General features: G+C 40.3%; 2 long non-coding RNA genes across 3 annotated transcripts in view; one reads left to right on the forward strand and one right to left on the reverse strand.

The window, feature by feature from the left end:
• LOC112584639 overlaps positions 1-24,918 on the forward strand; it is a 31,082-nt gene extending 6,164 nt beyond the window's left edge. The window contains exon 3 of one of the 2 annotated variants that reach the window (XR_006550658.2): positions 24,477-24,918. This is a non-coding gene — a long non-coding RNA (uncharacterized LOC112584639). Of the gene's footprint in view, positions 1-10,180; positions 10,607-24,476 lie in introns of those variants that run through there. The other variant, XR_006550657.2, reaches the window with a different exon arrangement.
• Positions 17,389-26,432, reverse strand: LOC112584638. The gene is made up of 4 exons (XR_003108967.2): positions 25,558-26,432; positions 22,050-22,191; positions 19,229-19,342; positions 17,389-17,942 (listed from the first exon to the last, which is right to left on the reverse strand). It is a non-coding gene; the product is annotated as an uncharacterized LOC112584638 (long non-coding RNA).
• Between the last annotated feature and the right edge of the window lie 817 nt (positions 26,433-27,249).

Here is a 27,249-nt window from a genome sequence, read left to right on the forward strand (position 1 = left end):
TGTAGGCCAGCTAGGGAGATGTCACTAAACAGAAATCTAGTCTTAAGCTTCAGTGCTTCCTCATTACCCTAGCACAACTCCTGTACTGGCCCCAGAACTCCATACTTCAGTGAAATGGAGATATTTTGGTCTCTCAAAGGAACCGTGTTCTTTCTAACGTGTATATACCTGTATGTTTTCATGCTCTTGCCTTTGGAGCTTTCTCCTCTTCCACACTCCCATTGCTTACTCCCGTTTAACTCCTACTCATACTTAGAGTCTTGACTTGGATGTCACTTCCTCCAGAAACTTCTGACTTTAGTCAAGTGTCTTTGATGGGTGCATCAGCCCTCCTCCAGTCACTGGGCTGTACTTGTTTAAGTACTTTTTCCCCAAAGACAGTGTCTGTTCTGTGAAGTAGAGACTGCATGAGTCTATTTTATCACTATAGCCTTATCTCTGTCATAGAGTAGATATTTGGAAGTTATTTATTGGATGAATGAATAAGGTAAGTGATAAGCAAAATTAAAGGATGAATAACAGCTATTCATTCTTTAATTTCGCCACCACAAAGGGGTGGTGAAAACAGAGAGATTGTTCTGGGCTGAGAGGACAGCTTGAATAAAGACGCAAGTGAGCAGCATCATGGTGGATAAAGGAAACTAAGCAGTTTGGTATTTCATTATCTGATTATGGAATCAGTATGGAGCTTCAGAGGAAAAGGCGATGGCACCCTACTCCAGTACTCTTGCCTGGAGAATCCCATGGATGGAGGAGCCTGGTAGGCTGCAGTCCATGGGGTCGCTAAGAGTCGGGCATGACTGAGCGACTTCACTTTCACTTTTCACTTTCATGCATTGGAGAAGGAAATGGCAACCCACTCCAGTGTTCTTGCCTGGAGAATCCCAGGGATGGCAGAGCCTGGTGGGCTGCCGTCTATGGGGTCGCACAGAGTCGGACACGACTGAAGCGACTTAGCAGGAGTAGCAGCAGCATGGAGCTTCAGAGCTAGTTTTGAGATACCAAGAAAATCATGGAGGGTTTGTGGGCCTAGTTAAGAGGTTTAGATTTGCTCTTGTAGGCAATGAGGAGCTTACAAGTTTTGCTTTTGGATATTTAGTCCAGGCAGCTCTATGAAGATCGAATTTGAAGGTAGCAGGAATGGAGACCAGAGACTTCCCTGGTGGTCCCATGGCTAGGGCTCTGTGTTTCTAATGCAGGGGCCCCAAGTTCAATCCCTGGTCAGGGAACCAGGTTTCCCACATGTTGCTAAGACCTGGCACAGCTAAATATATATATATATATATAAATGGAGAGCAGAAAAAGTGGTTAGGAGGCTGCACATTGCTTTCTGGTTCTGCTTTAAAATATAACTCGTGGTTTTAATCCCAACTACTAATCTTAAATTTTTATGGTAGAATCCTTCCATGGCCCCCAGGTCCTCAGCTCCCTGGTGTTACAGAACTTCATGATTATGTAGCAATGCATGGCAAAAAAGGATTTTTGTTAGTGAAATTAAGCTTATCAGTTTCCCTTAAAATAGGGAGATATGTGGGCTGGACTAACTCAATTGGATGACCTCTTTAAAAGCAGACTTTTCCCTGGCTGGTTGCAGAAGTCAGAGTGAATTGAAGCATTTAGAGGGATTAGGTGTGAAGGAAACCCTCTGCTGTTGACTTTAGAGATGGAGGAAATGTCTGAACTGAGTGCACGCTCTAAATGCTAAGAGAGGTTCCTTGCTGAGAGCCAGCAAGGAAATAGGATCTCAGAACTACAACTACAAGAAAATAACTCGGTCAGTGCCCGTGCAAGCATGGACGTGGTTGCTCCTTAGAATTTCTAAATAAGAACTCAACCTGGTCCACCCTTGGATTTCAGTCTGTGATACAGAAGAAGTGGACCCAATCGTGCCGTGAGGGACTTCTGATTTCATGCGTGCCAAGGGGCTTCAGTCCTCTCCAGCCCTGTGTGACTCCATGGACTGTAGCCCTCCAGGCTCCTCTGTCCATGGGGACTCTCCAGACAAGAATACTGGAGTGGGTTGCCATGCTCTCCTCCAGGGGATCTTCCCCACCCAGGGATCAAACCCATGTCTTTTGTGTCTCCTGCATTGGCAGGCAGATTCTTTACCACTAGTACCACCTGGGAAGCCCCTCTGATGGCACAGCTGTGCACTAACAAAGGGATGTTTTAAAAGTTAAGTTTGTGAAAATTTGTTATATAACAGTAGATAACCAATACAAATCTCAGCAAGATACTCTTGTACTAATGTCAGTTGTTCATGGAAGAGTGTTAGCCATATCTTCTTTTGTGTTAGAAACAATTCTCTTTAGAATGAATTATAATAAATAACAATGGACATCTCATTTAATGCCCACAACCACCTCAAGTGAGTGGCACTATTGATCATCCTTATTTTACAGATGAGCCAACTGAAACTCAGAGAGGGTACCAACCTGTCCAAAGTCATTCAACCAGCAGTTGGCCGAGCTGGAGCTTGATCTCGGGTTGCCTTAGTCCATTATATAGATAGACTTGTCAAAAGTTTAGTGATCCCGTTTGTACTCACACTTTCAGATCCCATTTTCTCTGAGAAGGGTTCAAGGGTTTTGATGATAAAGTATAGGACTGGACAGTTGGAAAGATGTTCAGGTTCAATTGGTGCTCAGTCTCTCTTTGAGATACATTAGGGAATCATTTTGGACTTGATATCAGTTTATTCTCCTCTGTGTTTTATTGTAATTAGACAAGGAGAAGGAAGAAAATGAAAAGTAGTTGGAAGGAAATGGTTAGAACTAGCAAAAAAAAAAAAAAAAAAAAAGGCTTGATGTGGGTTTAAAGGCGGTTTGGTCACAGATGTGTTCAATTTGCCAATCCCCTGTTTCATGTCCATTCAAGCATGGACAGGTGTCTTTTTCTTCATGTGTTAGAGAATGCTTGAGGCAGTCTGCCTTGTGCCAAGGGGAAAAAAAGCAATTAAACATTTTAATATTTCCTGCCTATAAACTGCTCCCTGTTTTATTACTTCAAATGCACTGGATTTAAAAGGAGGTGTGAAAGCCTCCTGAGCCATTAATAAAAGGCTGCAGCTGCTCGAGGAGAATGATGCTGTGTTTTCAAAGCCATGATTTCTGGTCTGAGCACCTCCATCCGCCAACTGTTGATTTACGATGGTCCTGAAACTGATACAGAAGCATGAGGCAAACACTTACAGTGCTTCCGGAATATATTTGGGCAGGATCCTTATGATGAGTTCTTTTCCTTGGGGAAAATATAGAGGAATAAAGTGAAGAAATGTGAAAGCAGCTTTTCAGGAGGAATGGTACCAAGGAGAGTCAGCACAAAAAGAGTGAATCTTTTCCTGCAGTCAGTGGTGAATTTCATGTGGTTTGGGTTGTGAGATTTCTGTCCTTGGATGCCCAGAATAAACAGTGGGGACTTAGTGATTGATTTGAGTCTTTGAGGGCTTCCAGTAGAGACACATCCTAAACTTAAAAGGTACAAACCAAGGTGCGATTCAATCAATTCTTCCAATCAACCAAAAGGAACCAAAGCACTATTTCCCTAAGGCCTTAAACTTTTTTTTTTTTTAAATGCATTTAGTTTTTATTTTCAGGGATGGTGGGTAACAGAAATCAAAGGATGAGGAATGCTGGCGATTCGGTTCAATCTAACAAGCTTTTCTTGAGGGATAGCGAATGCAAGTTCCTGCTGGGTGCTGGCTGGGGAAGATGTAAAGAAAGCCCCCCTCCCCACCCTTTGTCTTATGTAGGCAACTTGGTGTTCTGTATGGACATATTAACATCTTTCTGAGCATGCTGGAAAGATGTTCCTTAAATTTAAGTCATTTCCATGCCACTTTTACAATTTTGGTTGTGAGCCACATTATTAATTACCTTATATTTACTAAAATAATTCAGCCCACAGTTTACTTAAATAAATTCAGCCTCATCTTAAACTTGTTTCCCAGGTGGCTCAGATAGTAAAAAATCTGCCTGCAATGCGGGAGACCCGGGTTCGATCCCTAGGTCGGGAAGATGCCCTGGAGAAGGGAATGGCTACCCTCTCCAGTATTCTTGCCTGGAGAATCCCATTGACAGAGGAGCCTGGTGGGCTACCATCCATGGGGTTGCAAAGAGTCGGACATGACTGAGTGACTAACACTTTCATCTTAAGCAATAAAGTATCCCTGATATCACAGGTCTGGGGTGCTGGTTAAAACTCTTTAAATGTATCCTCAAATAAATAAAGCTTAACAATATCTTACCTGAAACCACTGCATCCAGCAGTGTTTAGAAATGCCGAACATTTGTAGGTTTCACAAAGGTCATAAGGTTCTCTAACCATCACTAAGGTCATACGTTCTCTAACCATCACAGTGGGGGTGTGGGTGACATCCCATAATCAAAAAACACATCCACAGAGACGCAGGTGAATATTTTTACACTAGGTAGAAGGTGAAATGAATAAAGGTGTAAATAGCTTCACTTCAGTTCAAGTCAGTTTTCATAGTTTTTTGCATTTCATCACTGCAGATAAGGAATTGTGTGGTATAAGTAGCATTAAAAGATGTTTGTGAACTACAGAAACAGAATTATCAGTAATATTCAAGGGATGAATTATATAACCTTTCTCTCATCTATACAACTGGGCTAAACTTAAAAAAACTTTTTTTTATTGAAGAATAAATTTAACATACATCGAGGAAGAACTTGACAAACACTGCTCTTAAGCACAGAGCCCAGTGATTTTTCACAGGTACACATGTACCTGCTTATCCACCGCCCAGATTGAACACTGAACACTTTTGGCACTCAGAAGTTTTTTTCTGTCCTTTCCTAGTTAATCCTCCTCCCAGATAATCTTTGTCTTGAGTTCCATGTGTGAATACGTATACATGGAATCTTGTAACATATACTTTATTGTCTCCGGCTTCTTTCCCTTAGCAAAATGACTGTGTGATTCTTATAGGTTATTGCTTTATCAACAGTTTGTTCCTTTTATTGTTGCATACTATTCTAGCGTCAACAATTGTTAATAGAACCTCTTAGAATGTTGTATGCAAATGTTTTAATGCTTTCTTGGGATTGAATTGCTCCCTTTCTTTCTCTTCAAAAGACAATCACATACAGAAAACTTTTATTGGGAAATCTGAAAGCAGCTGACACTTGTAAATACTTTATCAAGATTGCACCCTTCTCAGTTGACCTAGAAGACATAACTCATGTTGAGATGCTATGTATCCATAGTCATTAGAATCATTTTCTGTCTTGTTTTAGCCACTTTGGTGAGTGGACACAAGCTGCTAGCTTCATCAAATGAAAAAAAGAGACCAGGGAGATTCTGAAGCAACATTTTGATTTAATTTTTGGATGGTGTCAAACTTCAGAAACGGAAATTAGAGCCTGTATTGTTATACAGCTAGATTAGAAGTCAGGGAGGCTCTTTAAAATGAATTTTATACTAAGTTTGAAATAGTGTTTCATGTTCAGGCTAGATCTTTGTGAGATGGAGCGACAGGGATGAGCTGGGAGCGATCACGGGCAGTTTTTGTTTTTGGTTTTAACTTCCTCTTGAGTTCCTTCACAGCCTGGCTTCATTGAAAACATTTGAGATGGTGTGAATTACTGGAACCTGAGAAGTACTTGTTCCCAAAATACAAAAACACATTCCAGAAGCAAACAGAAAAAACTCCCAGACTTTTGCCACTTTAGCTTGTTATGGAGAATTGAGAGTTGAATGACCCAGGACAAGTTAGGAACTCATTTGCTTGGGTCCTTCTAAAGGGTTGCCCTGTGATCTTGATTTAAACATGGAGCACTGGGTGTGGAAATACTCATTAATCTTTTGTAAAAAATGTATCAGGGGGCAAAAAATATTTAGAAAACTTATATATGCATTTTATTCACATTTTCTCTTGAGAGGTAAGACAGCAAAATAATGTCGATTTAAAATCCAATCTCTGTCATTGCTAACTGTGCAATCTTAGGAACACTAACATCTCTGATTCTCAGTTTTGATCTTGCTTGTTTTGTCTTTATAAGCAGCATCATCAAAAGCAAACCATCTCAGACAGAACTATGCCAGTGAATTTTAAAGTAAGAGCTAAAGATGATTCAAGAGCTTCTCATTTCACATTCAAGAAAACCCAACCCTCAGCAAACTCACTGAGCATGTTTCTACAGTGTCTTTATTTGGGGGCTCAGGTTATGATGTGAACCATAAAATTTCTCTGGATCTTTCTTTGGCTGACAGTTTCCAGGGCAATTTCAATAAAAAGATCTATCATAGTAGGAATCATTTTCCCAGGAACTCAGCAAAAGACCACAGAACTGGCCTTATGATTGTGTTTCCTGGTCATTATTCTTTTGGTGGAATACTGGAGTAGTTCATAGAGAGTTAATTGTCTGAAAGGTTAAGTATGTTTCGCCCCAAAGAGACAAAGGGGTAGGGCAAAGAAACCCAAGAGAATATTCATTACATGTAATTGAAAGCTAATCATCTTTTCATGGATAACTACTCCCCAGGAAAAAACCAGCCAAACCACTTAAAACCATCCACGAAGCTCACTGGCCAGTTAGGATAATAATGCTAAAAATACTGCTATCCTGAATTCATTTGATTACACCTTGTTTTATAGACTGCCTGTGGTTAGTTCAGGTTCAAATGCAGGGCCAGGGTTTATTTTTTCCCAACAAATTCTTTTCCTTTGCTCTCTTGCTTAAATCTAAGGGTATTTAGCACAAGAAGATTGTACCAAGGCTCAGAGAAAGAACATTGTTGAGTTGGAAAGAAAATGAGCTTGACCTTGGTCTTTGTTGAGAATTGCTTGATTTTATCAGCTCTGGTCTGGGAGAGGCAGGTAGTAAAACACCAATTTGATTTTAAGAATACTGCTTGGAGACGAGGGAGAAAGGCTCCTCTATAAAATATTTTCCATTTGTCCTATACCTAAGATGAAATCTTTTTCTCTGTTTCTGCAAAGGTGATTAAAAATACAAGTTTTCAGGAAAAATTCTGAAAATTTTCAGATCTAGCAAATTGTTTTCTGATTTGGACAATGGTGACTCCTTACTCTCAAAATATTTGATAACTCAAATTTATTTGTGATTCTTACTTCAAATCACTTGAAGATAAATTCTATAAATATCTGTTGAAAAATTAAAAGATTCAGGCATTGTTCTTGGTGCTTCTTGTATAAAAATGAATGTGATCAAGTTACATGCAAGTCCCCTACTGAGGACACTTTTCTGGATTTTGCTTCCTTAAGTCATTTTGCATCTTAGTCAAAAAACTATGTTCAAAAACAGGAATCAAGGTAAAGGGATCACCTCTTTGTCTAATTTTTAAACTCCATGGATGATGTCTCTTTTGAGATGTTAAAATGACAAACATTTTGTTAATTACAGGTATATTTTCTTTTCCTTTAAAAGACATGGAACAGGATTGTTTTTGCTGGTGAAGAATGAGTGGAGTTCTGGGTTTTTCATGACCAAGTTAAGTAACTCAGAGCTTTAGCGCTAACAATGAAAGTGAGATTCCCTTTCACGGAAGGGCTGGCACTTGCAGAGTTCTAGTCTGGCTGATTTAACAGGTTTTTATTTCTTAAAGCTTTGAGCACTGTGAGTCAGAGGGAGAAGAGGTGGAGAGGCAGGGACATGAGCTCACTATAGAGAGGCTGGTATTAAAGGAGAAGGGAGGGAGGTTTTTTGGACCCAAACCAGAGAAAGGAGTGGCTGTTATGGAAGCATGAAAACCTAAGCACTGTTGGGAGTGGCTGAGCTGTTTGTGGAGCTGGCTTTGGGGCCTCAGGGCTCATCTTCCTTCTACAGGGAGGAAGATCATTGGCTACCAGCTTAAAGAGTGAGCTGGTTTTGGAGTTTTTGTGCTCTTTGCCTTTCTCTGCCTGGAAACTTGACTTGGGAGGAGGGAGTCTCCTCTCTTGACTCACCTACACCACACTTCCTTTCATCTGAATGCTCTCCAAAGTGAGATCACACTGGTGACCTCATCTGGATTCAGAAGCCAGAAGAGCAGGAAAGAGCTTTAGCATGTGAGGATCTGCCCATGAGTGCTAACAACGCTGAACACAGGATGCCATGATGTCATTGCAATGATGCCACAGAGGTGTATGGACGCTTTCCCTGGCCCCCTCTTGGCCCTCAATTTCAATTAGTTGATGGCTCAGATTCTTCCAGAAGTAAACTTTTTTTTTTTTTTAAACCAGATTTGCCAGTCACATGATAAATGGACAAGATTATTCCACCCTTATTAATGGGGGAATTATGAGAGGGTGCATATGAAGTAAGACCTTTGCAAACAAGTAACAGAAATGCTTTCCAGGTGGCACTAGTGGTAAAGAATCTGCTGGCAATGCAGGAGATGTAAGAGACACCATTTCCAACCCTGCATTGGGAAGATGTCCTGGAGAAGGAAATAGCAACCCACTCCAGTATTCTTGCCTGGAGAATCCCAAGGACAGAGGAGCCTGGCGGGCTACAGTCCAGGGGTTGCAAAGAGTCAGATATGACTGAAGCAACTTAGAACACAAACAACAGAAATGTAACCTGAACTAACTTAGGCAAAAGGGAAGGGCAAGGATATAACTGGGTTTCCAGGATCACTGGAAACAAGTACTCAGGTTTCTTCAAGTCTCTCTTCTAGCTTTCATTTGCACTCCTTTTCACATGTTTTCCTACAGGCCTCCTCTATGAGGTCATCATGCTCTCAGTCTCAGCCCCTAAGCCTTGATACCAAAAGAGATTGTCCCTTTTGGTTAATTCCTAATCTGTAGAAGTTTGGGGAAGGTCCAGGCCAGGTCATACACAGTCTCTGACCAGTGGATGCGGTGCTGTAACTGGCAGCTGTCGTCTGGACCATGTAGGGGATCGGGGGAAGAATATTTCCTGAAAGAAACTAGAGACAGGAGTGAGGGTGGAGCTCACCAAAAAGAAAAGGTGCTGGGGGGATGAAAGAATATATTCTCATTGCTGTTGTTGTTCAGTCGCTAAGTCGTGTCTGATTCTTTGTGATCCCATGGACTGTAGCATACCAGGCTTCTTATCCTTCACTATCTCCCAGAGTTTGCTCAAACTCATGTCCATTGAGTCAGTGATGCCATCCAGCCATCTCATCCTCTGTCACCCCCTTCTCCTCCTGCTCTCAATCTTTCCCAGGATCAGGGTCTTTTCCAATGAATTGGCTCTTTGCATCAGGTGGCCAAAATATTGGAGCTTCAGCTTTACCATCAGTCCTTCCAGTGATCCTCATTATAGAATATAAAATGGAATATAAGATATGAAAAAGAGAAATTTTAGTCAAGGCTGGATCTGAAAAACTTGTCAACTTACATAATTAAAATTGATTAATTTATAGTTGATGGTATAAATTTATAACTAGGTCTTTGGTTAAAATTTTAACCTTTATTGTGGGAGGGAATACATTTCATGATGAGATGAAAAACAAAAGAGAAAGACTTATTCCCCATTACATTTATGCCCCACACCAGAGTTTCAAAGTAGAAATAATGTGACGAGTTTCTTTTGAAAGTGCAGATTACTTATGACTCAGTGCCAGCTTTGGGTTAAATCCAGAGGTATTTAGTGCCCAGAAAAAGAGAATTTCTTAGTTTCATGGTTCTGGATTCTCTGAAGACGGCTTTACTCCTGGAGATGTCAATCACTCAGGGTTTTTATAAAACTTTACCAAATTTAATTATTTTGTGGGCTGCTTAAAACTATATAAACAAATGGGTAACACAGCATTTCCTTTCATTGTTTTCTTTAAATGTTTATAGCTTGCATCTATAGAATCTTTATATGTTTTAGTGGATTTTTAAAAATGGAGGTTTAGTTGATTTACAAGATTATATTAGTTTCAAGTATTCAAGCATAGTAAGTCAGTATTTTTGCAGGTTATATGCCATTAAATCTATTTACAAAATAATGGTACAATAACCTGTGCCATATAATATATTCTTACTGCTTATCTCTTTTACACTGGGTATATTTTGTCTAAAGTGTTAGTCACTCAGTCCTGTCTGACTCTGTGCGACCCCATGGACTGTAGCCCATCAGGCTGCTCTGTTCCTGGTATTCTCCAGGCAAGTATACTGGAGTGGGCTACCATGTCCTTCTCCATTTTGTCTAAAAATCTTCCCTAATTAGTTCCACTAAGAAAAAAATTGTGTTGTCCAATCCAGGTTTTGAAGTGGGAGTAGAAGACTAGGTCAAAGGACAGAGGGAGATCATTTGAAGCACTAAACTGATTATTGAAGATGTCCACATCCAAGAGTGAGAGCAATCTTGATGCTGTTTGGAAGAGATTTCTGGCCTTTGATTTAAAAAGTGGAACGCAGAGCATGTTGATATTCAAAATGTACCAGTAACGCAGCAACCCCAGGGAACACTGCCGAGTCCAGGCAATGAGTGTTCAGGCTGCTCATAATAGGGAGCCTGTATGCCCCTGAACCTTCCCTCAGGTCTCTGTGGTCCTGCCAATGGCTCCACATGAGATGTACCACTGAGAAACATGTGATCTTCTATTGTGTGGTTTATCTTTGTTTTTTAAATCTTCTCTTTGTTAAACCTTTCTTATATTTTCTAGGTCTGTGCCTCCATTTTCTTCTGAGATTTTGGATCATCTTTACTATCATTATTCTGAATTCTTTTTCAGGTAGATATCACTTATACGTGGAATCTAAAAAAAAAAAATGGTACAAATGAAAGTATTTACAAAACAGAAGTAGAGTCACAGATGTAAAAACAAACTTATGGTTACTGGGTTGGGCAGAGGGGAGAGGGAGAGGGATAAATTGGGAGATTGAGATATACACACTACTACATACAAAATAGATAATTAATAAGGATCTACTGTATAGCACAAGCAACTGTACTCAATACTCTGTAATGACCTATACAGGTAAAGAATCTAAAAAAGAGTGGATATATGTACATGTATAACTGATTCACTTTGCTGTACATTAGAAACTAACACAACATTGTAAGTCAACTATCCTCCAATAAAAAATTTTTTTAAAAAGCACATCAACACAAAAGGGCAAATTAATCCTAATCCTGTTTTCATAACCTAAGGGAAAATGAGTCTGATTGTCTGAGCCTTTTTGCTTTTAGTACACAGTAAATAGTTGACAAGCTGGGAGGTATCCCTTAGAGTTATAGGACCTGAAGACTTAAAGGGCTGCATGCTCCGTCGCTTCAGTCATGTCTGACTCTTTGTGACCTCATGGCCTGTACCTGCCAGGCTCCTCTTTCCAAGGGATCCCAGACAAGAATACTGGAGTGGGTTGCAATTCCCTCCTCCAGGGGATCTTACCAACCCAGGGATCAAACCCACATCTCTTTTGTCTCTTGCACTGCAGGTGGATTCTTTACCACTGAGTCACCAGAGAAGCCTGATTAAAGGGAAATATCTATAAAGTTGTGCATATCTTAGATGTGCTTTATCTCTGTACTAGGAGCTTGTTTAATTGCCATTCAACAGTTTACTTTGAATGGAGCTACCAGTTGAGTTTTTATGGTTCAAGCATCTTCAATGATAACCAAAGGATTTTTTATGCAATGTGTGTATGTGTGTGTGTGTGTGTGTGCATGCTCAGTCATGTCCAACTCTTTGCGACCCCTGTGGATAGCCTGCCAGGTAATACTGTTGATTAAAAAAGGACTAGTTGAGAAGAACTAAAAGTACACTAAGAAAATTAAGATTAGTAATTTCTTATCAGTTAATTTAAGCATAGACACATAGAGTGACTACAAAAAATTATAGGTAGGACTAAATCATGATCTTGGGTAATCTCTCTGTTGTTCTTCCCTTGGACAAGAATTAAATCATTAGTCAGGTTTGCTTAGAATAATGTCTCTTTTCTGTCCTGGGCATACTTTTTCTTTGGTATCACTAGATATGACTGCTTAATTTTAAAAACTATTTATTTATTTATTTTTAATTAATTAATTAATTTTTGGCTGTGCTGGGTCTTCGTTGCTGCTCGAGGGCTTTCTGTAGTTGTGGCGAGTAGGGCCACTCTTTAGTTGTGGTGTGTGTGGGCTTCTCATTGTGGTGGCTTCTCTTGTTGTGGAGCACAGGCTCTAGGGAACTCGGGCTTCAGTAGCTGTGGCTTGCAGACTGTAGAGAGCAGGCTCAATAGTTGTGTCGCATGGGCTTAGTTGTCTCAAGGCATGTGAAATCTTCCCAGACCAGGGATGGAACCTATGCCCCCTACATTGGTAGGCAGATTCTTAAACCACTGGACCACCAGGGAAGTAGTAAATACGTAATACTTTTCAGTAACTCCTTAGTCTGTCTGCAATTACTCAGGCTTTAAAGCACAGAATCATTCTATTCCACCTACTCAAATCTCAACAACTACATTTCCACGACCATGGCTTTATGACCATGACCATGGTTTTTATTCTGCTCTCAGTCGCTATTACATAAATTTATGCAAAGTAAGTTGAATTTCTTAGCACATCATACAAGGGTCTCCCAAAGCTGACCCAGCCTACTCTCCCAGTTTTGTTTGCCATCATTCTATTCCACCTACAAAGGGTTCTTGTTACCTACCAGAACCTTCTGTAGGTTACCTACTCTGGGTTACCTACCATTACACTTCAGTGGGTTACCTACCATTACACTTCAAGGTTTCACATTACATTCCTACTCTTCTTCTTAGGTTCTAAACTCAGGTATATCCATCTAAGCCCAGTTTAAATGCCATTTTTCTCTGTGAAATCTCCCTGAGAGCTCCCAATATCCCCCTGGCTAAATTCTGTACAAACCTTGGAATATCACATTTTACATTGCTGATTGTAATGTGGTGGAATTGATTTTCAGTCCAAAGATTTTGACCTCAAAATCCATTATGTGGAAAGCATATTTATTCCTTCCTCCCTCTCTCTCCTTAGCTCCTTCTTCTTCTTTTCCCCTCCTACCCTGCCTTCCTTTTCAAAGTTAACTTAAACCACACAATCCTGTCTTTTATGTCCAATGTCTATTCAACATCTCTGTTATTGTTTAGTCGTTAAGTTGTGTCTGAATCTTTGAGACTCCATGGACTGCAGTCCACCAGGCTTCCCTGCCTTTCACTATCTCCTAGAGCTTTCTCAAACTCATGTCCATTGAGTTGGTGATGCTATCCAACCATCTCATCCTCTGTCATCCCCTTCTTTTGCCTTCAATCTTTCCCATCATCAGGTTCCTTTCCAATGAGCTGGCTCTTCTCATCAGATGGCCAAAGGATTGGAGTTTCAGCTTCAGCAACAGTCCTTCCAATGAATATTCAGGGTTGATTTCCTTTAGGATTGACTGGTTTGATCTCCTTGCTGTCCAAGGGACTCTCAAGAATCTTCTCCAACACCATAGTTCAAAAGCATCAATTCTTTGGTGCTCAGCCTTCTCTATGGTCCAACTCTCACATCCATACATGACTACTGGAAAAACCATAGCTTTGACTATATGGACTTTTGTTGACAAAGTGATGTCTCTGCCTTTTAATACACTGTCTGGGTTTGTCATAGCTTTTCTTCCAAGGAGCAGGCATCTTTTAATTTCATGGCTGTAGTCACCATCTGCAGTGATTTTGAAGCCCAGGAAATAAAATCAGTCATTGTTCCCCCTTTCCCCCCATCTATTTGCCATGAAGTGATGGGACCAGATGCCATGATGGTAGTTTTTTTTTTTTTTTTAACAATTTATTATTTTATTTATTTCTGATTGTACTGGGTCTTTACTGCTGCCTGTCAGCTTCCTGTAGTTTCAGTAAACGGGCTTTTCAGTGCAGTGGTTTCTCTTGTTGTGGAGCCTGAACTCTAGGGTACTCAAGATTCAGTAGTTGTAGCATATGGGCTCAGTGGTTGTGGCACATGGGCTCCTCAGCATGTGGACTCTTCCCTGACCAAGAATTGAACCTGTATCCCCTGCACTGGCAAGTGGGTTCTTATCAACTGTGCTGCCAGGGAAGTCTGGTCTTGGCTTTTTGAATGTTGAACTTTAAGTCAGTGTGTTCCTCTCCTCTTTCACCCTCATTAAGAGGCTCTTTAGTTCCTCTTTGCTTTCTGCAATTAGAGAGGCATCATCTGCATATCTGAGGTTGTTGATATTTCTCCCAACATCTCTACTTGGATGTTAAAAAGAAAACTGAAATATGGTATGTTAAGAAAAAGAAGATCTGGATTTCCTCAGCTCTTCCTCTCTGCTCTACCCAGGATAGTCTTTTCCAGAACAGTTGATAGTAATTCTATCTTTGTAATTGTTCCAGTGGAAAAATCTGGAGTCATTCTTAACTACTCTCTTTGCCTCATACCCTACATCCAGTCTATCAGGAAGTCATGTTGGTTTGATCTTCAAAACGTATCTGGAGTCTGACCACTTCTCATCATCTTGCTGCTACCACCATATTTTCTTGACTAGATTACAATAGCCTCTAAGCCATCTTCTTTATTCTTTATTCTACAGCATTTTACAGCTTCTAACATACTCCCTAACTGACTTTATTATATTACTTGTTTATTGCTATCTTCTCAATCTAGAATGCAAGATCCTAAGGGCTAGATATGTCTGTTCATCCCTGCTGTATCTCTAGCACATGGTGCATAACACATGTTTGTAGGTAAATTAATGATTTTGACTCACTGGAATGACCATGTCTCTTGTGGATCTTGCTTTCCCACTACACATCTCGGGGAAGTTTTGCAGCAACTCTTAGGCTATGATGGTGCATCAGAGAATAGTCTTGTTTTGTCTTCTATCTGCCTTTAGAGTATCCCAGGTAGCATGGCTTCTTCATGACTCTGCCAATTTTGTTTCAATTTTCTTCCTTTTAAAAAAAATATTTTTAATTGGAGGATAATTGCTTTACAATATTGTACTGATTTCGGCTGTATAACAGTGTGACTCAGCCTTAAGTATATATATGTCCCCTCCTTGAGCTTCCCACCTCCTTCCTATCCCACCTCTCTAGGTCATCACAGAGCACCAAGCCAAGTTCCCTGGGCTAAATAGCTGCTTCCTGCAGCTAGTTATTTTACATACAAGAAGAGATAAGAAAGCCTTCCTCAGCGATCAATGCAAAGAAATAGAGGAAAACAACAGAATGGGAAAGACTAGGGATCTCTTTAAGAATATCAGAGATACCAAAGGAACATTTCATGCAAAGATGAGCTCGAAAAAGGACAGAAATGGTAGGGACCTAACAGAAGCAGAAGATATTAAGAAGAGATGGCAAGAATACACAGAAGAACTGTACAACAAAGATCTTCACGACCCAGATAATCACGATGGTGTCATCACTGACCTAGAGCCAGACATCCTGGAATGTGAAGTCAAGTGGGCCTTAGAAAGTATCACTACGAACAAAGCTCGTGGAGGTGATGGAATTCCAGTTGAGCTATTCCAAATCCTGAAAGATGATGTTGTGAAAGTGCTGCACTCAATATGCCAGCACATTTGGAAAACTCAGCAGTGGCCACAGGACTGGAAAAGGTCAGTTTTCATTCCAATTCCAAAGAAGGGTAATGCCAAAGAATGCTCAAACTACCACACAATTGCACTCATCTCACACGCTAGTAAAGTAATGCTCAAAGTTCTCCAAGCCAGACTTCAGCAATATGTGAACCATGAACTTCCTGATGTTCAAGTTGGTTTTAGAAAAGGCAGAGGAACCAGAGATCAAATTGCCAACATCCACTGGATCATGGAAAAAGCAAGAGAGTTCCAGAAAAACATCTATTTCTGCTTTATTGACTATGCCAAAGCCTTTGACTGTGTGGATCACAATAAACTGTGGAAAATTCTGAAAGAGATGGGAATACCAGACCACCTGACCTGCCTCTTGAGAAATTTGTATGCAGGTCAGGAAGCAACAGTTAGAACTGGACACGGAACAACAGACTGGTTCCAAATAGGAAACGGAGTTCGTCAAGGCTGTATATTGTCACCCTGTTTATTTAACTTCTATGCAGAGTACATCATGAGAAACACTGGACTGGAAGAAACACAAGCTGGAATCAAGATTGCCGGGAGAAATATCAATAACCTCAGATATGCAGATGACACCACCCTTATGGCAGAAAGTGAAGAGGAACTCAAAAGCCTCTTGATGAAAGTGAAAGAGGAGAGTGAAAAAGTTGGCTTAAAGCTCAACATTCCGAAAACGAAGATCATGGCATCCGGTCCCACCACTTCATGGGAAATAGATGGGGAAACAGTGGAAACAGTGTCAGACTTTATTTTTCTGGGCTCTAAAATCACTACAGATGGTGACTGCAGCCATGAAATTAAAAGACGCTTACTCCTTGGAAGGAAAGTTATGACCAACCTAGATAGCATATTCAAAAGCAGAGACATTACTTTGCCAACAAAGGTTCGTCTAGTCAAGGCTATGGTTTTTCCTGTGGTATGGATGTGAGAATTGGACTGTGAAGAAAGCTGAGCGCCAAAGAATTGATGCTTTTGAACTGTGGTGTTGGAGAAGACTCTTGAGAGTCCCTTGGACTGCAAGGAGATCCAACCAGTCCATTCTAAAGGAGATCAGCCCTGGGATTTCTTTGGAAGGAATGATGCTAAAGCTGAAACTCCAGTACTTTGGCCACCTCATGAGAAGAGTTGACTCATTGGAAAAGACTCTGATGCTGGGAGTGATGGGGGCAGGAGGAGAAGGGGACGACAGAGGATGAGATGGCTGGATGGCATCACTGACTCGATGGATGTGAGTCTGAGTGAACTCCGGGAGTTGGTGATGGACAGGGAGGCCTGGCATGCTGCGATTCATGGGGTCGCAAGGAGTCGGACACGACTGAGCAACTGATCTGATCTGATATATATATATGTCAGTGCTACACTCTCAGTTTTCATGTGCAGGAGTCCCAGATGTGGTTAGAGCCCCTTGCTGGTGACCCAGCTCCCTTCATGTGGCCTACAATCCCAATCTGCTCTTGCCAGGAAACCACATTGAGGGGTCCACTAGTCCCTACTGTCTCTGGCTTATTGACACTTGCCTCTTTCCATTGTAAAGCAATCAAGTTTCTCCTATCTCTGTCCTTAAGGATACTTCTCTCTCTCAGAAGTATTCACTTGAGTGAATGTGGGCTTTCCCCTACACCAAGAAACAGCTTTGTCTTCAAGGAGCTTATGTCTTCTCTGAAGAAAACTTTGGAAATGAGTCACAAGGCCCTAAGTACTTCTTTGAAACAGGGCAGGAAGGGAACTTTTGATCTCACTCTTCACACACGGCACTAGAGTTCTAATTTTACTGCTCTTTGCCAATCGCCGGATATTAGTATTACAACAGTCTTTGTGTGCCTGGACTAAACCCCACTTTTTCATGCTGGATTATTGTTTTAATATATATGTCTGTGAATTTCCTTTAGGAGTTTTCCATTCAAGCTTATTCTGATAATTGTCAGTAACTGTATCAGTATCAGTGGTTGTGTGTGTGTGTGGTTTGTGTGGTTTAGTGTCAGATTATGTCAGCTTTGTAAAAGATCAATAAATGAGGAGGATTTGTGTCTTTTATGCATCCTGGAATTGTTTATATAGTGTGGCAAATATCTATTTCTTAAAAGAATGCACCATACAATAGGTTAACTCTGGAGAATTATTTTTAATGACTAGTTTTTAAAATAAAATTTTCTTTTTATTTCTGGTCTTTTAAGTCTATTTAGGCTTGTTTGTAAGTTTCACACTGCCATTTGATTGAAATCATGATTTCACTGATATTTTAAAAGTTAAACATTGAGTGAAACAGAATTATTTCTAGAGAATGATCTCTTTTGAAGTCTTCCAGGTGATGTTCCTTTTTCCTATTTCTGCACTAATTTATAGCCTTAATTTTTTTCTTTATTCATCCTGAAATAAAGAGAAATCTCTTTTTCAACTCAGCGTTTGTGATCATTCAGGGTTTGTAGATTGTCTTTCCTCACTGACACTTCTGGGGCTAGATGAATTCTCTCCTAGGATCAAAATCAGAGAAAATTTGATTATACTGGGTATTGATGGGAAAGTCTTCTTGTCCACTTTTTTGGATCAGCCAGACATTCATCCAAGGCATCTCTGTGTGCAGAAAAGGGATCTGGTTTTAATTTCCACTTTCTGCCCTTCCTATTTGAACAAGCTTTCCTCGGTGGTTTCTGCAAAATACTCATTAGAATATCAAGAGTAATGTTAGTAAATTTTTATTCAGGCAAAATAATTTAGCCAACAATGGATACAAATTTAAATATGATTATTTCCTGCAGGGTATCTCGAAACTGTTAGATGTACTGTGAACATCCAGGGAGTGGCTATGCATTCTTGCCTCGAATTCTTTATTCACAAAAGCTCCTTCAAGGAAAACCATTTCATGGAGCTACTCTTCTGTGAACCTTTTTTTGAGAACTTTTTGTGATAGAGTACTTGGAAATCTACAATGCCAAGAACAATGGCTAGAATATTTTCTGTACCTGTTAACTTTTAGGGTCCTCACTTATTTTTCTCTTGGAATTAGTCTCCGAATGGGTTTCAGATGATGCTGAGGGAAGAGCTGATGGATTCTGGCTGCCTCTAAATGCCATACAATAGCAGGATTATAGCCTCTGTATCTCTAAGTCAGAGTGAAGAGATTGGAAAAGGAACAAAGAGGACTTCTAAGGACTCCTATTATATCTTCTTTATGTTTTTAGGTGGCTGAGATGTTCTCTTGCAACAGATGAAATATGAGTAGGTTTTTTAATTTCTTAGAATTCAGCTACATAGTTAGACATGATAGAAATCCCCAGTAGATTCTTATGATAGGCTCCCAGACTTAGTGTTTGGAAATACAATAACCTTTGTCTTTGGTCATTTTCTGTATTATCTTAGGTATTTTAGCAGGGAGTTAGGATAGGCTGAAAAAGCCATGTTAAGTCTGTTTCCTCCATAGTTCCTTCAAATCTTGGGAATCAGTAATTATTAACATTATGTTAAAGCACTTGAATTTAGGAGCCTGAAGGCTCAGAGCAGGAGGAGGGTAAACAACAGAGAAAGAGTCAAACTTCCTGTTCTCTCTGACATTATCTCTGAAGTTTTCACACATCCTGGTAAAGATGCATTCTCAACTGGACTTGTATATCTTTTTCTTTTTTTTTTTTTTTTGTCCTCTTTAATACATTTCTATCTAGATAACATCCTTTAAAAGGGATTCAAACAGGCAGGTCTGCTTCCCTGCTTATTTGGGGGTTCTAACCAGTTCATCTTAAAAGTCAATCTCCTGTTAAATTACCTTTTGCTTTCAGCATCTATTAGACTAAATTCTGCAAGCTGACTTTTGTCAGCAAATGACCAGCAACTCACCACCATTCATCTTCAACCACCTTCCTTGGTCCTTGCAGTGAACCTAAAAAACAAAGAAAACCTTCAAGAGTTTCAGACCAATGCTGCCAGAAGTGTGGCCTTTGTACTGACATTAGACTAGCATTGGACTATTCATTATTTGTCTGCAATAAAGCGAGTATGGAAACTGAGAGCAAGCATTCAGAAAAGCCATTTGACATTGTTCTGATTCCAAGTGTGTAGTCAGTGGGCATTGAATGTAGATGGTTTGGTTGGATATTGTTGGCTTCTGGTGGTGAGTGGCATGTTCCATGACCTGTGCCCTGTGTGTGTGTGTTTGTCCCTTAGTTGTGTCCTACTCTTTGTGACCCTATGGACTAGAGCCTGCCAGGCTCCTCTATGCATGGAATTTCCAGGCAAGAGTACTGGAGTGGGTTGCCATTTCCTTCTCCATGGTATCTTCCTGACCCAAGGCTCAAACCCAGGTCTCCCACATTGCAGGCAAATTCTTTACTGTCTGTGCTACCAGAGATGCCTGACCTGTGTGTACTAGTCATGTTCTAATCTTTTGACTAGGTTTTGTTAAGAAGCCCGGGTTTCTTTCTCTACCTGCTAACCTCTGCTGGAGGCTTTGTAATCTGTGGACTCTTCTGTGCTCACTTTCAATTGTACAGAGACACGTTCTCAGTCTCCTTTGCCCTTTCCATGATAATGGCCCAAGATCCAAATCCAAAAAGCTCGGAGTCTGCAAAGGACCCATTAAGAGGGTGAAGCAGAGTTTTCTTCTCCCAGTTGCTCCACTGAAAATGGCAGAATGTTACATGTCTTCTCTAGCTCACTTCTGGTTCAGGTTGTATAACAGTGACTTGAGAATGAATTAAAGCTTTTCACTCAATGTCACAGAAATGCCACATACATCCCTGGGTTGCATTTCAATCAGGAGGCCAGGCTGTCTAGCTGTGGCCCAACATGATGTGGCATAAGCCAGGTTCCAGAGATGTGATAAGTTATTTAGCACCATCTGCTAAAATTTCACACTTTTGGAACTATAAAAATGGATTTTTTTCCCCCTGAAATTAATTATCTATTTTTTGATTCCCCAGTAGAACATCTGTTATGTGATATCCTGTCTGTGCTGTGCCTCAACCAGTAAGCTGATGAATTCAACTTAAGGAGAAGATTTGTATTGCGTGTGTGTGTGTGTGTGTGTGTGTGTACTTGCCATGTGTGTTAGACCAATCAGTATCAAAGAATACTGACTACAGTCACAGACTTTGGTTAAACTGAAGTGCTGAATTGGCAGAGGAAGGCTGTAATATTCTTAAGAGATTCTGGTATGAAATAGAATTCTGTTCCCAATCTTTTAAGATAATGTAAGATGAACAGTGTTTTCTTCCTGTTCACATATGGAATATGGAAATCCTTTTAATTTTGACTAAAACTATTGTTTTCAATGTCCAAGATTGATTCCTTCCTTAGCCTATCTGAGACCACTGGTTCATTTATTTATTCATTTAAGAAACGTTTAGGGACTTACATGGTGGTCCAGTGGTTAAGAATCTGCCTTCCAATCCAGGAGACGTGGGTTCAACCCTTGGTCAGGGAACTAAGATCTCACATGATTCAGGACGACTAAGCCCATTGCACCACCACTAATAAAGCTCTATGTGCTGGGACAAAGATCCATGTGCCACAACTATGACCCATAAATAAAAAAGTATTTTTTAAAATTATGAAAAAGAAACATTTTCAGGACATCCATTGTGTATCAGGGCTTCCCTGATAGCTCAGTTGGTAAAGAATCTGCCTGCAGTGGAGGAGACACCGGTTCAATCCCTGGGTTGGGAAGATCTGCTGCAGAAGAGATAGGCTACCCACTCCAGTATTCTTGGGCTTCCCTGGTGGCTCACCTGGTAAAGAATCAGCCTGCAATGCAAACCTGGGTTTGATCCCTGGGTTAGGAAGATCCCCTGGAAGAGGGAAAGGCTACCCACTCCAGTATTCTGGTCTGGAGAATTCCATGGTCTGTATAGTCCATGGGGTCACAAAGACTTGGACATGACTGAGCAACTTTCACTTTTACTTTCATTGTGTATTAAGTATCGTGCTAGATCTAGGCCCTCATCTTTATAGGGGAGACCCACAATAAATCAGCAAAGATAGCAGATTATGTGTTATAGTGAATGCTGTGATAAGCCCATGAACAGGATATATGGGAGCACGTGAGTAGGACATTTCCATCAAGAAAGAAAGGGAAATTAGGAACACATTTTCCAGTGTAGGTGATATTTGAAATTTGGGGAGTATGAAATAGCTATACCAAGATGTGTACTTGTATGGGGGCTCTCACATGTGTGTCTATGTGGTTTGTGTATTGGGAACATTCTCCTGGAGAAGTGACCACATAGCAGAAGGTAGGGGACATGAGTAAGGACCACACACTGAAGCAATCGTGTGTAATGGGTCCTCCCTAGACTGTTAAGGCCACACAGAGGAACTGTTTTATTAGGCCAGAGTGTGGCACATAATAGGAGCTCAATAAATATTTGTGCAACAGATGAATAGCCTCAAGGATTAAGTTAATAAGTTTGAACTTTTCTTCTCAAAATATGACAGCAAGATATAAGCAGTTGTAACTTATATCTACAGTTGTACCTTTCTTAATGCTTTTATGATTTTTTGGTATGCTGTCCCTAGGGGGAAAGACTCTGCCATTGAACAGCTGTTCCCATCCATTTTCTGTCATTCCCTTTAGAGTCACTTGTCCTTACCTTGCCAGCAATTATTGATTGATTTGATGACTGTCTGGTCATGCTGGTGACGCATAACATTTGTGTCAAACACGGTCAGGGCTTTACAACTCTCATGTGCTTTTTCAGATAATCCATTGTGACAGTCTCCTAATTAGAGGTGCTGAAAATTTTTTGAGACAAAGCAAACACTAGAATTTAAAGCAAATAATATAGCTATCTTTTTATGTCAAAGGGTTTTAACACTTACAAATGTTAAAACTGATGATCAATATCAAGTTAAATTGTTAAGTCATAGCACTAAAATCCGTTGAATATTTAACCTAAGGAAAGTTCTTCTGTTTCATAATTAAGTCAAGAACTAGGAGATCTGTGTAAGTCTCATGAACAGAACTTGAACTTGTAAAGATTCACTGAAAATTGATAAGTTATCAGCTGACCATAAACTAAATGACACACTTGATTTTGGACCTTAAAATAGCAAAACTAATAAAACATCATTTTTACTGAATTGCTGTAAGTGAGTTTCAAAACAATCGAATAATTTGAAAATGTTCATTAGATTAAAAGATACTACCCTGGTGGCTCAGATGGTGAAGAATCTCCCTGTAATACAGGAGATCTGGATTCGATCCCTGGGTTGGGAAGATCCCCTGGAGAAGGAAATGGCAACCCACTCCAGTATTCTGGACTGGAGAATTCCATGGACAGAGGAGCCTGGTGGGCTTCGGTCCATGGGATCGCAGAGTTGGACACGACTGAGTGACTAACACACACATATTCAAAGTGAAATTAATTTTTAAAGTATTATTTCTTTGAAAAAGCAAACTATTGTATTAGCTTGCTTTTGAACTCACCGTCAGTGGCTTGCTGTTTATGTTTCTTTGCAAGTCTTTTCTTAGATAAATGCCTTTCTCACTGCAAACACAGTATCTCCCTACTTTGCAAACTTGATTCTGTTCATGTCTTTCAGGAGAGGGCTCTTGTTAACCTCATCCAACTCTGATTTCACATTCACTCTGCTTTTTCCCAGTCCTCACCTGTGTTGCTCTTTAATTGCTCTTTGGCATTTTCACGTGGATTTGTATTAAATTAATTTGTATTGAATTAATCTCCTCCCTGACAGATAGATGATTGATTGTATTTATGATGTTCAAGGCTTTTGGGTTGCAAGAGATGCAAAGCCATTCAGGCTATTTCTAGAGTAAAAAGAGAGTTTATTGAAAGGATACTGGAGAATCTCAGAAATATTTGGAGGCAGGGAAAAAGTTATCAGGTCCCAGGAGGCCCTGGGATTGTGACATTGGTACCCAAATCCTTTACCTTCTCTGACTGAATGACTGACCTGCTTACTGTACTTTTCTTTCGCTTCCTGCTCAAACCTGCTCTCCAGATTTGCCACCTCCATCATGGTTGCTCTGCTACCCCCTTACTTCTTTCTTTCGTGTCTTTGGCTGCATTGGGGCTTAGTTGCTGCACTGGGGCTCAGTAGTTGTGATGTGCAGTCTTACTTCCCTAACTAGGGATAGAACCCACGTCCCCTGCATTGCAAGGCAGAATCTTAACCACTAGGCCATAAGGGAACCTTCCCCATTCACTTGTGTTTGGACATAGCTTTTGCTTAAATGGATCCAGATCTGGCTTTGGTTCTATACCCGTCCATGTGTCTCTCCACCCACTCCCCATGCAACTGTTATCTCACTATCTCAATTGTTAAGCTAATGCTTCCTTCCTTGGACAGAGAATCTGTCTAGGGTGGTTTTTCCTTAGGGCCACAGTTCATACATCAGGTAAGGTGGTGAACATCCTTTGGTACAAAAAGGACGGATTCTCTGAAAATAGGTTCTGTGGGTAGCCAGCCATGACTGGGATCTCAAGTACAGCATTCTCTCTTAGCATCCTCATCCATGTTCTCGATTGTTTCATAAAGGGTACCTGACAGATTGTGATCAAAGGTAGTGAGCCAGGAGTTTCGGACTTCAGTGGTCTTCATTATTTTGTGTCCTTCCTTAATTAAAAATGCTACTTCTTTCTTCCTAGTCAGTTCAGTTCAGTTTAGTTGCTCAGTCATGTCCAACTCTTTGTGACCCCACGGACTGTAGCATGCCAGGCTTCCCTGTCCATCACCAACTCCTGGAGCTTGCTCAAACTCATGTCCATCAAGTCGGTGATGCCATCCAACCATCTCATCCTCTTTCTTCCTAAATGCCTTTTTCCCCCAGTCTGCTTTGATATTAGGGTGGGAATCAAGTGCTATAGACTGAATGGTTGCTTTCCCCCAAATTAATATGTTGAATCCTTAATCCTCAAAGTGATGGTATTAGAAAGTGAGGTGTATGGAAGATAAACAGGGTTAGATGGGGTCATGAGGGTGGGGTTTCTTGGTAAGATTAGCACCTTTATACAAAGGGACACCAGAGAGTTTACTTCCTCCCTCTCTCTGTGCAGATGAGCCAAGGAAAGGCCCTGTGAGCACACAGCTGGAAGGTGACCATCTACAAGCTAGGAGGAGTGTCCTCACCAGGAACCAGCCCTGCTGGCACCTTCATCTTAGACTTCCCAGCTTTCAGAACAGGAAGAACACAAATATCTGCTGTTTAGGCCACACACTCTATGCTATTCTGTCCTAGCATAGCCCTAGTTGACTAAGTCAACAAATAATAATAATTTTGGTTCTGCTTTATAGATAAAATCCTCATTAGTTAAATAGACTTGTCAGGCCACTCAGCTGGAGCCAGGTTTCAAAGCCCAGCTTCCCTGGTCACCAAAACATTGCCCTTTCACCATAGTTCTCTGCTTTATGCTGTCGTATATTTGTAGAAAGAAAGAAAGAGACTAGCTTGGTGGTCCACTGTTTGAGAATCTGCCTGCCAGTGCAGGGGACATGGGTTCGATCTCTGGTCCAGAAAGATCCCGCATGCTGTGGGGCAGCAAAGCTCAGGATCACAACTACTGAGCCCACACTCTAGACTTCATGCTCTGCAGCAAGTGTGTAGCCACGTAATGAGAAGCCCGAGCACTGCAGCTATAGAATAGCCCACGTGCAGCCAAAAATAAGAAATAAACAAATAAAATTTAAAGAAAGAAAGAAGGGAAGAAAGAGAGGAAGAAAAAAAACCAACTCCAGGTACCAAAAATTAGTTTCAAGTATTTTCACCATCAAATTAGAGTATGACTCATATAAGAGAGAACCTTAGAGAAACTTTTTTAAGTTTGTAAATTAGTCAGGAAAGTTTTCTTTTTCTTTTTCAACTGGCAGAGCTTCTAATATATGCAGTAGTTTCAGTTTTTGATATCATTATTATGAAATTCAGAAATAAACTTTATTTTACTTTTGTTTGACCTTGAAATGTAATTTGGATTCTTGCCATTATTATACAGAACATACATAAAGCAGTTTGTAAGTCTGCTTTCTTCCAAATCTGGCCAATTTTCTTTAAAAAAAAAAAATTGGGTAATCAGTGGAATTTTAGAATTTACCCAATTAATATTTAAGTAGCTATGTTAATTTGGAATTAAGGCTTCCTACTTTTAGAGGCAATAGAGCAAGAGCTCTGAAGTGGGTGTCTGGAGACCAACATCTCAGTTTGGATTCTGCTTCTTAATAACTCTGTGGCCTTGAGGAAATCCTGTCTGCTCACTGAGTCTCAATTTCTTAACCCGTGAAAGAATAATCATGTCTCAATACCTCACAAGAATGTTGCAAAGATAAAATAATGTATGAGAAAGCACTTTGTAAATTGAAAGGTAATATAGAATTGTAAGTGGACATTATTATTTATTTTATGAACTAGTAGCAATCAAAGCCCTGGTTTCATTGCCAGGAGGATTTTCCTCACAGATCTAATTCTTACAGCTAGGCTTTGCTGAGTTAATGAGTACTTTCCAAATAAAGATCCATTTTACCGCTTTGATTTTGTGAACTTCCCTTTACTCTGATTCAAAGTCACATGGGAAGGTGCTCTTGTAAAGCCATTGTTTAATTTAGACTTTTCATAGTGTGTGTATGTCCGGCCATTCTCTGGTTTCAGTCTCCAAGGAGCCTCTGAGGGCAGACTGGGCTTCTTTTCCTTACATATAGCTTGGCAGCAAATGAGATGTTTTCAATAGACATGAAAAAACTTGCAGTACGTAACCTGTCACCTCAAGGAAGAACCACATCCTGTTCTGGAGAAGTTGCCTAACAGACTGAAGACCATACTGTATGTTGACTTATGACTCAGGCAGTAGCCCGGGACGAAGTTTTAAGGGAAGAGTTGTTAGATGACACTGTTGTAATAATGTGAGAATCTACCATACGCAGCTCTTTATTTTAGTACCTTCCACTACTAGTCAGGACTCAGTTGAGTTCAGTATGCCTGAAACATTTCGTGCTAATACATAGGGAAAGTGTAAATCTGAATTTAAAAAAATATTTTTTATATGTTAAAAAAATTTGTCTTTAATTGTAGTACAATTGCTTTACAATGTTGTGTTAGTTTTTGCTATACAACGTGAATCAGGCATAAGGATATATATATCCTTCTTGAGCCTCCCTCCCAGCCCCCCCAGTTGATTTTTAAAAAGATCCTTATGTGTAAACAGATATGTTTTATGGTTTAATTCCTGTACCTCATATGTGCAGGAATTAAGGCAATGAATAGTTGACTTGCTTTTTCTAAATTCACCTATGTGGCTTAGATGGAGACAATAGTTCTAAGTTTTTGTGTTAAACGTTACCTGTTAATTATGCTCTAATCCCGTTCTTCCTGTTTTCAAGCATTCAGGCATTGGCATTGTAGCGTCTGAATAGTACAGATGAACTTTTCAAGAAACGAGGGGGTTTTTATAACCGTAAGTCCACTGTCACTGTCTGAAGCATTATAAAATGTAGAAGAGCTGGAAACAGTCTCTTCATATCTCCTAACTCTTGCCTCTTGTGTTTTTACCAGACTCCGAGATAATAGTTTTGATAGCTGAGGGTTTGTTTATCTCCACCCAGGGACCCACAGTGCCAGGTCAATAAGCAGGGTTCTCAAAGTGTCCTGAACTATGATTTTCTTTTCCCCTCCAGCCTCGTCCATTGCCTGGGCTTGAATGCAAAGTGTCAGGCCATAGAATAGACAAGTTGTCTACTGCGGTAACAGAGTTCTTTGCCACTTTCTAAAACCCACATCTGGGTGGTAGTAAATGCAGGACTGAGACTCTTATAGTATAACTCATGGTTCTATTTTCTGTCCCT

The sequence above is a fragment of the Bubalus bubalis genome, chromosome 4 (assembly GCF_019923935.1).
Source record: "Bubalus bubalis isolate 160015118507 breed Murrah chromosome 4, NDDB_SH_1, whole genome shotgun sequence".
Taxonomy (NCBI): Eukaryota; Metazoa; Chordata; class Mammalia; order Artiodactyla; family Bovidae; genus Bubalus; species Bubalus bubalis.